Source organism: Molossus molossus, unplaced genomic scaffold (assembly GCF_014108415.1).
Source record: "Molossus molossus isolate mMolMol1 unplaced genomic scaffold, mMolMol1.p scaffold_m16_p_9, whole genome shotgun sequence".
Classification (NCBI taxonomy): domain Eukaryota; kingdom Metazoa; phylum Chordata; class Mammalia; order Chiroptera; family Molossidae; genus Molossus; species Molossus molossus.
Genome location: NW_023425403.1, coordinates 34,975,484 through 34,987,846, shown reverse-complemented (window position 1 = coordinate 34,987,846; position 12,363 = coordinate 34,975,484). Strand labels below are relative to the sequence as shown.

Sequence of the window (12,363 nt, the reverse complement as noted above, 5' to 3'; positions counted from 1 at the left end):
AATATTAAGTGTTGTGTAGCATTCTCTATTGGTGGTGTAGGGAAGGAGAAATTACTTTTCTTCTACCCTTCTAAGTTCTTCTGTCTGTTCTAATAATCATATTGATGTGAGAAAAAGTAGCAGACAAAAAATAAACATATTTATTATCTATGTACATAAGAATTGGGAACCAAGGACAAGTTGGGCAGTTGAGGGTTATATACCATGTTGAGTAAAGGAGAAAAGAAAGCCCTGGCTGGTGTGGCTCAGTGCATTGGAGCATCATCCCGTACACCAAAAGGTTGTAGGTTCAACTCCCAGTCTCTTAACATTGATGTTTCTCTCCTTCTCTCTCTCTCTCTCTCTCTCTCTCTGTCTGTCTTCCCTTCTTTCTAAAATTAATAAACAAATCCTGGAATAAGGATTTAAAAAAAGGAGGGGTTATGTTTTGGGACTTCAAAGGGGAGGAAGGCAATTCATATGGATAACAAATGTTTGGTAAGCAAATGTTTGCTGGGCCATCTTTCACAATGGACACAGAGACAACTTTGCTCAAATGGCTTTGCTAAATTCTTTCCGTCAATTACACCTCATTCATATGCAATTGAAATTTTTTTGTATAGATCAAATAAATATAAATAAAACTTGACTTTGGGATGTGGTCACATAATACAATATAATGATGATGTATCATAGAATTGCACACTTGTAAACCTGTATAATTATATTAACGAATGCTACCCCAATACAATTAATTAAAAACAAATAAACATGTTTTCCTTACTTGAAACTAAAATTCAGTTTGACCAGTATAGATAGTCTTAACGTGTTCTTTAATTTCAACTAGAAGCTCAGACACATTTCTTTGAATTATTACTGCTTTCAGTTTTGTTTGCACTGTTCTTTCTAGTTACACATGTCAGAGACATAATTGGAAAGTGACAGTTGTTGCCAAATATGGTTCCCTTTGAAATGTGGCAGTATCTCTTTTTGCATTACTCATGGTGAAGATCCTCTGATGTTTATCTCTGTTCTTGGGGGTATGGGGGGGAAAGCAGGAAAATATTTATTTTATGCTTAAATGTACTCAGCATATATAATTTCTTATCTGATCTCAAAATTATTTTGCTGATGTATTTATTTTTTATTATATTCACACCAAGTCTATAACTTTAATAAATGTTCCTAGTTCTAGAGTAGTTGATTCCGGAGAGTTTCCATTGTACCTGCATGCTATGAAGACATTCCTACACCGCCACACAGAGGCACTGACATTGAACTTGTTCCATTTCTGAATCTCATTCCGCTTAAGTTAATTACTCCTGGAAATTCATTGGTATTTTTTCTGTATTCAAATCTCTGGTGAGACTACCTCAAATTTCAGAGATATTTTTATAATTTCAAAGATAGAGAGAGAGAAGTTAACTAAAATGTTTCTCTTTTAGGAGTTTGCTTTTATAGGATGCATATCAACCCTTCTGCTTCAACTTAAAGATCTTCCTTCCAAATGGTCAAAGAGCGAGGTAAAATTTATAGTGCAAAAACATCTTTTACATGTGTTTTTAAAATTTTTTTTTCTCTTTATTGAGTTTAGGGAGAGGGAGAGATAAAAACATCGATGAGAGAGAACATTGATTGGCCACCTCCTGCATGCCTCTCACTGGGGATTTGACCCACAGCCTGAGCATGTGTCCTGATCAGGAATCAAACCGGCGACCTGTTGGTGCATGGGCCAATGCTCAGTCACTGAGCCACACCAGCGCCCCTGGAGCTTACATGTGTTTTAGAAGAGAATTTAAATAAATTATTAGCTACATTTTTTTTTTCAAAGTTAAAAATTTTTTATACAAGTCACCATCAAAAGCAGGATTCTTATTAATTATATGTTTTGCCCACTTTCTTCAACAAATCTAGTGTCTTATAATGAGCTACTAGGCATGAGGCACATTTCATACCAACAGATTGGTGGCCGAGGAAATTCCACTGCCACTCTGTATGAGCTCGTGTTTCTCCTCTCCCAGTCTGCGAAAGGAGGGAATTCATGGGTTAAGGGCAAGATGCTTAGAAAATAGAGCCTATATATAGATCCAGCCTAATAGAGATCTGAAGTGAACAATATGGTCTCTTTCTATTCCATCTGTCAGCAGCAAAAGTACTTGAGTTCAAATGACAAAACATGAAGATTTACACCCTGAAAACCAGCATCAAGAACAGTCAGAAAATCCTTCCTTGCAAAAATCCAAGGGGAATCAGTGTCTACCTACCAGGTCCAAATTTCTTTTATTCCTGGCTTCACTGGAGTCAGATTTCCCTAATAAGAGAAGCTGCTATTCTGTACAAAATTGTTCTTTATAGTAACCCCAGTCAGCAAGCAGTAAGGATAGTTCCATCACAGAGTTCCAAACTTCTGGACTTCTAGAAACCATTTGTTGTTTCTCTTCCAGTACTGTGCCATTGATTCTTGCATAAAATTCTGGAATGCTGGCTCTTCTTGGCTTTCCTCTGTAACTCTGTGTTCAATATCACCAGTATGGTCTGCTCCCTCATCCTCTTCATTCAAGGTTCCCCGAGTCAGGATCAAGTCAGAAGGGTCCCTCACAGGAGATAAGCTGCCTGCAGCACTTCCTGGGTCTCAGGCTACAGAGCCCATATCTTTTGGAAGGCCTTCCAGTTGTTCTTTCTGCTGCTGGCTCTGTGCACTGGCCAGTGGTTTCTTCAGATGTTCATATTCAGGGGGACGCTCTCTTTCATAATCTTCCGCAGCACTAATGACTTGCAAGAAGAGTTCATCTAAGCCTGTACCCAGAACAGCAGACATACCTACTACCCTAAGTGAGCTGTAAAACTCATCTAACACCAAGCTCATTGAACGAGGCAGGTCACTGATGTATGTAGTCTCCTGATTCAAGGCATCTTGGAGAGCCTCAAAATCTTGCATCCATTCTACTGCAAAGCTGTGGTCAATGATGTCAGTTTTGTTCATGACCACAATGAAAGGAAGCTTGGTTTTGTATAAGATGCTGCAGGCATAGAGCATATTGGACATGAAGGTCACTGGCTTGGTACTTCTTGATATGTCTGTTACATAAATGACAATCGTTGGAAATGAGGATGCCAGGGCCTCAGTGATGATTGCTGCAGAAGCTGACCAGGTGAATATTTCAATCTGCCCAGGTGTGTCCATCAAGACATATCACATTCCCCCAAGCTTTGTTCAATATTCATGCTAATGGATAAGAGCAGCAGTCCATCAGTTGCTTCATGTACTGCTGGTGGGAATGTAAAATGGTACAGGCACCAGGACTTAGACATGTTCTGGACCTTCTCAATAAATTTCATCACCTCTTGAATCTGGAAGCAAAGAGACTGAGTGAGGTTACTAAGCCACCACTGGGTCCAAGTCCATATCTGGACACTAAGTTGAGTATTTAAATTGTTTATAAGTGAATTCAAATGATAAAGTTCATGTTCAGACTTGCTCCCTCTGAACTCAAAGGCGGGGAAGCTTGAAAGGCACCAGAGACATATGGGGAAGAACTGAGCTGTTTGGCCTCGGGATGAGAGCTGGAAAGGCAGGTTTCTCTTAGACAGATGTGCTGGTGGCGGCCTTTGTTCCTTTGCTGAGTTCTTTCCAGGGGTGGCAGAAGACCAACATACCTGGGACTCCAGCAACCTGCCTCACACTCTAGCAACATAATTTTCTCTTTGGATTTATTTAGAACTTTTAAACAACAGAAGTATAAGAGACTGGGTTTATATCCTGCTTTTAAAAAATGGATATAGATAAATTAGAAATAATCCTTAAGATTAAAATGTAGACTAGATATGCGGTGCATAAAAGTAAAATAAGAAAAGTCAGGGGTAGAGTTAATACGCAAATAGAACGGTCAAGAAACATTCTACACGTTGGCTACAATGGACCACAAATTTGATTGGAAAATTTCTGACTGCCAAAGCCAAGGTCTGTATGGAGATTTAGAATGTCCCTATGGACTAACAGCAAGCAGCTCTTCAAGAAAAGCACAGCTCTCCTGATACTAAGACTGAAATAAATGTCTCCTGTGGGCCTCATAACAGAAGGATCTTAGAAGTGGTAGAGTTATTAGTCTGTAGCCAGTCTGAGTACCTATTTGGTGTCTGTATTCCTTCTGCTCCAGCCTTTCTAAAAGACCATATCTCTACTTGAATGAGTTCATTGGCAGAAAGCTCAGCACTAATGAGGCATTTCATTATTTAGCAGACAGTTTCTAGTTTTTAAAAATGTATTTCTTTTGTTTAGCTCCCTTCTATGTATAATCCTTTAGTCATAACTTTAATTCTCTGGAGCAAAGTAGAACAAAGATGACTCCACATTCTACTTTTAAATATTTTAAGAATAGCATCCACTGCTCCCTTATTCATGCATATATTCATTTAAAGATATGCATTGTGATTCTAAAATTTACTGTGCAAAAGGTTTGCAGCATAGAATTGTAAACAGTAAAAAACATACCTCTTACTACCACAAGGTTTACAAAAGAAAAGAGTAAATTTTATGTCTTTTTCAGTTTCTTCCTTGGGCTGAATGTCATGGGTTTGCCCTTTCAGGGGTACTCCGCCTCCTTCCCAGCCATGCCGGGTGCCCTGGTAGCCTGACTTGAATGGAATGTATCAGTGGGCTCTTTGCCTTTGGAATTCTAGGTGGGTGGGATTCAGACTGTGGTAACCAAGAAGAAGAGAGGTAGAGAAGATTGAGGTCAGTTATTTACTCCTTGAGTCAATTCCCTGTGAGGACACCATTAACTGGTGTTATCTATCAACCAGGGGTCACAGCTTCTACAGGCAGCTGTGTTTCCAGTGTTCAGTAAGCTCTTTGCTCTTCCATTTGTCTAGGGTCCCCCACTCTTCCTAGTTCAATGGTACTCAACTTTCCCTTGTGGTTTTCCTATACACTGAGCATACTTTAAAAATCTATATCATGTATCCTAAAATTATTGATTTATTTTGTTTCCTCCTAGGACTGTGGTGGGGACAATTTGCAATACCAGAAATAATGCCTAGCCTATAGAAAACCATCTAGTAAATACTGAATAAAGAATTTAGGGAAAAAAATGAAATCCAAGAATCCAGATTTCACCATATTCTAGGCTTCCTCTTCTGCTCCTCCTTCACTACCTCGGCTCCCTAACTCTAGCTTTCTGTGTGTACGTGCGCGCACACACACAAACCCAGAGAAGCTATGATTATTCATCAGAATTCACCTATGTGTAACTTATGAATGAATACAACTTTTAATGGGCTATTATGAGCTTCTTTATTCAATAAATGTTTTTTATCAACATCAATACATTATGAAGAAAACTTGTATAGCTCAAAACTAAATTAACACAATTCAGGTAGTCATAAATACAATTGTCTTTAAATCCGAGTGCCTATTTTTATGGAAATACTCTCATTCATCAAGAACATGTTTACAACGTGGTGTCTAAGGCTGTGTAATGTTTATGTACTGAAAGCACTGTGGCAGCTGTTTTATCGTCTTCAGTGAATGTATTTTGTGATTAGTTGTATAATATACTTATTTTTATTCACTAGCATAAATACAGCCAAACATGGTAACAGATAGACAACAGAACTCAGACCAGTGACAATTTCTTCTGATTGATTTCAGCTTTCTTTTCACTCACTGGAAATAGAAAAAATTACTGATGAAGATACTTCATTTTTTTTCTCCAAACACTCAAATTACATTTTAGTTCCCTAATCTTAACAACCAATTAGTAGTAAATATCCAGCAAGACATTTTCTTGATGTGAGTTATTTTATAATGGAATATCTATGTTTGATAAAACACACTTGATTTCTTTTCATGAATGAAATCATATTATAAAACACATCTAATGGAAATACTTCTAAGCCTGGTAAGAAAGATACCTGATCTTTCATGTTGTATATTATATGCTCAGAGCATGAACTAGAGTTAGAACATATTGCATGTTCAATAAATACTTTATAACTGATTGATTAATGAAGGGCTCATTTGTTAAATTATTGCTATGTAATATGCAAGATATTAAAACCACGAACCAGCCCTGGCCAGTTTGGCTCAGCAGTTAGAGCGTTGGCCTGCGGTCCAGAGAGACCTGGGTTTGGCTCCCACTACAGGCACGTACCTCGGTTGCAGTTTGTCACCGGCTCTGGTTGGGTTGTGTGAGTGGCAGCCACTCGATGTGTCCTTTTCACGTCGATGTTTCTCTCTCTCTCTCTCTCTCTCTCTCTCCTGCTCTATCCGAACAAAAAATGGAAAAATGTCCTTGTGTGAGGATAAAAATAAATAAATAATTAATTAAATAAATAAAACCACGAACCACTCCTTGAAATAAAGGAAGACTGCCTGGCCGGTGTGGCTCAGTGGATTGGGCATTGTCTCATGGACTGAGAGGTCCCAGTTCAATTCCCGGTCAGGGCACATGCCTGGGTTGCAGACTCAGTCCCCAGTAGGAGGTGTGCAGGAGGCAGCTGATTGATGTTTCTCTTTCACGATACTTGCATTTCTCTCTAAAATATCAATAAAAACATAAAAAAAGAAATAAACAAAAACCTACTGGTGTACCCTATTTTCCCTTGCCACCCTATTTATTTGAAATTATACAACACAACAAAAAAGAAATTAATACTATGTGCACTTTCAAATAAATAGTAAGACTGCAAAACCAAACAAAACAAAACTTTTCTCAGAAATTGGTATCTTATTTAAAAGAGAATATCAGTGTTGTTTTCTCTAACTCAGTCAGAGGTAAACAGGAATCATGGATGTAAAATTATGAAAAAATTTGAAAGTTTTACCAAATTCAAAAACTTATAATTTGTATTATCTTTTATTTTTTCATAGAACATCCCATACCTTAGATCTTTATAACCTAGTTTACAGCAGAGATGAATAACTGGGCAAGCAACGGCCCTTTCTGACGTCTCTTATGAAGGTTACATCACCAAGTATGTTCTTACAAAGTAAAGCAGGCTAAGACATTGGAGAATGACAAAAGAATCATTGAGAGATAGAACCCTAGCCCTAATTGCCTCTTAAGACTTAATCAATCATGATCAAAGGCAACAACTTTAGCACTTTATATGATTATTGTTAAATTATAAGTGTGGTTAATTTTACGCAAACACCAGAACTTCTATAAAAGGGGAATGTCTTGTGTTAAGGAGAAGTGGTTCATTTTTTGGAAAGCCAACCTATACCTCACATAGTTGGTTGTTGTGTTTTTTTTGTTGTTGTTTTTTTTTAATGTTTTTATTGATTTTTTTAGAGAGAGAGGAAGGGAGTGAGAGAGAGAAACATTGATCAGCTACCTCCTGCATGCCCCCTACTGAAAATTGAGCTCACAACCTGGGCATGTGCCCTGCCTGGGAATCGAACCAGGACCTCTGTGCATAGGTCAATGCTCAATCCACTGAGTCATGCCGGCCAGGCCCAATCTATAACTTGATTGCATTTATACCTCTATTTCATCCAATACATCCGTCATTCTCACTGAAATAAAATCTATTCATTCCTTCCCCTCAAAACAAACAAAACAAAATAAAACAAAACAAACAAATAACAGCCCAGCTTTCCTACTGGAGAATATTAGCCTTTTCTTTCAGCTCTAGATACATCACTTTATGGTACTACTATGACTGAATAATGTATCTTGAATATACAAAATATATAATGGTGGATAGAAAGAGGAGCGGCTCCAATAAAAATGACTATTTAGAGAAAGACAAATCAGAAAAAAGATATATCTCACTTTATTTTAAGCATAGCAAAGAATAGCCATCCAGTTGGTGACATGATCTGATTGGTTAGTTAAACTATATGTTCTCAGATACTCCCTCTGTGAAGTTCTCACATGTTCATTGTTCTCTATAACTTCCTTTGGCCATTTGGAAGCATCTACCTGATACTTGTGGTCAGATTCACAAGGTCATTTTGTGGGTCTATATAAATTTATCAGCCAAATTCATGCTGATTATAATAAGTCATGTGTCTTGGTAAATACTGTTTTCTTAAAATATTAGTAGGCTTTTCCTAGTATATCCATAATCTAACAGAGTCTTTAGAACAGAAACAGGCATAGATTTTTATCCCTTTGCATTTAGAATAGGTCTCAATACTTTGAACATTTGACTATCACTCAGAAAAATCGTTTTATATTTTGTTCAAATTTAATTCGTCTTGGAATGTGAGGACAAAGTCATAGAATTTATTATTTCTCATAAAAAGTGTAAGTATGATTTTACAGGTGGAGAATTTGTGATATGAATTACTTCTGAGAGCCTTGGCATGTCAAGATTCTCCTGAGTCTAATCTGCTAAAATTCTCACCTCTGAGTCTCAGCTAGCAGTAACTTCACATTTCACAACGCTTCTCTGCATCTGGACGAGCCTGGTGTGGCATAGCTCCATATTCCCTCTGAAAGAGTGTGTTAGGCACTAATGGGATGTGTTTGGTTTTATACAGCTAATTCTGGAAAATCATTCATGTTCTAAAACCCACCCACAAAAATCAATACATTATTGTATGTTTCACATATAATATATGTGAAAAAAAAGGAGCTATTTTGGGAGAAGAAGGACCTTTTTGAATAACTTGAAATCATAGTAGTTTTAAAGCCTTTTATGTCACTTCTCAAGCTCAACCCTGTTATACAAAGGAAACTGCTTTGTAAGTGGGGGGAATTATATTTTCCAATTTGGGATAAGACCAAAAATTTAAGCATCTAAAAAGAGCTATTTGATGAACAGTTATTTTATGTCACATTTGGCTTTGGAATGGCAGGAGCGAGAATGTGGAGGAGAGAATTTCACTCCTGAAGAGTGATTTCTGCTGGTGTTTGGATGGAGGTGAGCGCCTTCTCGCTGGAGTGGCCACTTTACTAAAATATTAAACCACAGGGGATACTGGCTCTCTCTTTATAAAGTAAGACAGTGTGTTAAGACTAATGTCACTCTGTCATACACTTATCATTAAGCTGTGTAATATAACATGCAAAAATACTAAATAAATTAAAAATCTACAATGATGGTAGACAGTTATTTTAATTTCTACTGTCAGCTCTACCTACTAGTTCTTTTTGCACTCTGGTCTTAATATGAAAGAACAGAGAAAGTCCTTTTTTGGATAATTGGACACCTCAAACTTAACTTTTTAACTGCGGTCTTATCATGGAGGGTCTCATAAGCAAAAGAGCCTGTTTGTGGAAAACTACTTAACTTCCCATCTATGACTCACTCTGAAGTATAACAGCCTTAACTGTTTTCTGTAGAATATTAAATAAATTATAAGAACACCAACCCCCCCATTTTTCCCTCTGGGGCACCAGGTTTTTTATGATAATATTTGCAAGAGAACAGTGAGGCCTTTTGTAGAAAATATACCAGCTCTTACAAGTAATAACGTATACTAGAAGTAGCCGATAGAGTGTGTACAATGGCTGAACAAACCTATTCAAAGTTTGTTTTCAGAAATGACTCCCAGAGCCATGATACAGTTTTGTCACAAAGCTACTGCTCTTTCTTCCATAATCAGGAAGTCCCTAGGTAATATCCACACAAAGCGCGGTAATAAGAAGCTAAGATATACAAGGTGGCCAGTTCCTAGTTAAATACCTAACTGTGATTATTTAGTTCTGATGGTAGACAATGCCCAGGGCTCACAGAGGAAAGCTGCAGTCCCCACACCAGGTGTACAGCCCATGCATTGCAGTCTCCGAGGGGAGTGGCAGTCAAGGGCAGAGGGCCCCTGGCTGGTCATTCTGTTTCACTCATTTGCTGTTCTAGCCCAGGCAACTAGATGTGTAGGTCTCTGTGCATGAAGCCAGGAGCCAACATCATGTCAGGTACTTCTGCAGAGACCTCCTTATGGGGAGAAGGGAGAAACCTGAAGACACTTTCCCATTCAGATTCATTACCCAAAGCCCCCTCCCCTTGTATCATCCCAACTCCAGGGTACATAAAACCGCCAGAGTCTTTTGTTCTGGGCTTTCTCAAGAGACAAATAACCCATATAGCTGTGTTGGCCATCTGACCTTTGACCTGTGCACCGTTTTATGATGAAAAATAGAACAGGGAGAGTCGGCTCTTTCTCCAGTTTTAGACTCTTGCTTATATCATTTCAATAAGTGAGTAGAGGCTTAACTCTTTTATTTCTGCCTTGTGGCTTTCATTGACTACTTCAAATCTAATAACTCAGCTCACTCTCTTCTGGCTCAGCTGAGCTCCTGACAATACGGAAATCACTGGGAAGAAAGGAATAGCTCGTGCAGACTATGCCTCACTAGCCGTGGTCTGTTACCAGCACATTGGTAGACCCAAGTCTAGATTCTCAGCACTGATGCAACAGGTGTCTAAACATTGAGACATGCACTAACGCTGGTGCTGAAACTCCTAAAAGAGGATCACTGTTGGGGAGCTGAACCAGAAGCAGCTGCTGGGGCCTGGCTTCGGCTTCCTGTCTGCTTTGGAAACCTCGAGTACCTCTGATTGGCTGAGCCTCAAAGACGCCAGGAACCTGCCTTCAAAGTAGTCCTGGAACTATAGTTTTTACCTGCTTTAAATTATAGAGAGAAGCATTAGTAAGACCATGAGAAATATACTACACAAGCTTCACCATAGTCCAAATGTTGTGCTAACAACATCCACACAAAAACATTGTTTATAGTTAAACTTCAAAATGATATCATCTGACTGAAAAATGGAACTATCTCCAAAGAAATAAAATTGCACTCAACATTTCAACCCTTTCTCACTAATTTAGTCACAATCACATCTAGACATTAAGTGTATAATACATCTTTTATAAAGTGAAAACCTACAACATAGCATTTACTGTACAAAATAGTAATGGAAAGTATGAGAAAAATTAGAGAAAAAAGTATAAATAACCAGATAGCTAATTCACTTCTAATGTATAAAACTGAATATATGTCCAAAATAGGAAATATTAGTTTTTATAACTTCTTTCTTTTTTTCTACTAATTTCATGTTTTGCTTTTCCTCAGTCAATAAACTAAGCAGCTAGTCTGATAGGGCGGCCAAGACTTTGGCCTTTAGTGGTCTTCTAAATCTTAATTTTGGTACTTTTCATTAACATTTCCCTTACTGGGAAAAGGTAGCATCTTATCACTTCTTTTAAAACATAGACCATGCCCTGGCCAGTTTGGCTCAGTGGTTAGAGCGTCGACCTGTGGTCCAGAGAGACCTGGGTTCAGTTCCTGGTAGGGACACATACCTCGGTTGTGATTTGTCCCTGGCCCTGGTTGGGTCGTGTGAATGGCAACCACTCGATGTGTCCCTTTCACGTCGTTGTTTCTCTCTCTCTTTCCTCTCTCTCCCTCCCACTCTATCTGAACAAAGAATGGGAAAAAGTCCTTGGGTAAGGATAAAAAAAAAGCAAAAAAAATAAGAAATAGAAAAATAAAACATAGACCTCATCCTGCTCTGGTTGGTTTGGCTCAGTGGTTAGAGCGTCAGCGGTTAGAGCATCAGCCTGCAGACCAGAGAGATCTGGGTTTGGTTCCCCTAAGGGCACATATCTCTGTTGCAGTTTGTCCCCGGCCCTGATCCAACCAGGGCTGTGCGGGTGGCAGCCACTCTATGTGTCCCTTTCACGTCAATGTTTCTCCCTCTCTCTCTTCCTCCCCTCTATCTGAACAAAAAATGGAAAAATGTCCTTGGATGAGGATAAAAATAAATAAATAAAAATAAAATAAAACATAGACCTCATCCCGTAGGATGGTATCTCAAACTTACGGGGTGTGGTCCATCTCAGCTGGAACCACACATCAGCTTCATGAGGCTTCTTTGTCATGTTTCAAGCTGGCTTCTTATAGATGGTGGTTGATGTGGTAAGAACAGTGAATTGCATGGTTTAAGCTCATTGTTACACTTCCTTTAGCATAAACGTGTCCTTTTGTAAGAAGGGATATAATATAATGTGTGTATGTGTGTTTGTGTAATTAGCCAATTCTCTTAAGTTCTTTGCCACGTCGAAACAAGGACCTCCTTTTCTTTAGTTCCCATTAACGTGTTCCTTGTTTCTATTTGAGACTTCACCAGGAGCTCCTTTATTCATATTTATTCTCTTCATGATGACATATTCATAATTTTAAAACTGCCTCCACAGTGCACCTCTGTTCTTTCTTAGTTCTCACCAGAATCTCTTTCAACATCTTCAGTTTTGTCAGCAATCTCTTCAAGGCAATCTAGGATTTTTATATCAAACACCTCAGAACTCTCCCAGTCTCTACCCTTTACCCAATTCCAAAGCCACTTCCACACGTTCCGTTATTTGTTGCAACAGCACCCACTTGCTGGAACAAAAATATGTATTAGCTCACCAGGGCTTCTGTAATG

The 12,363-nt window shown here is 38.5% G+C and overlaps 1 pseudogene; it reads right to left on the bottom strand.

The window, feature by feature from the left end:
- Positions 1 to 2,368: 2,368 nt before the first annotated feature.
- Positions 2,369 to 11,818, bottom strand: LOC118622347 (annotated as a pseudogene).
- Positions 11,819 to 12,363: the final 545 nt, after the last annotated feature.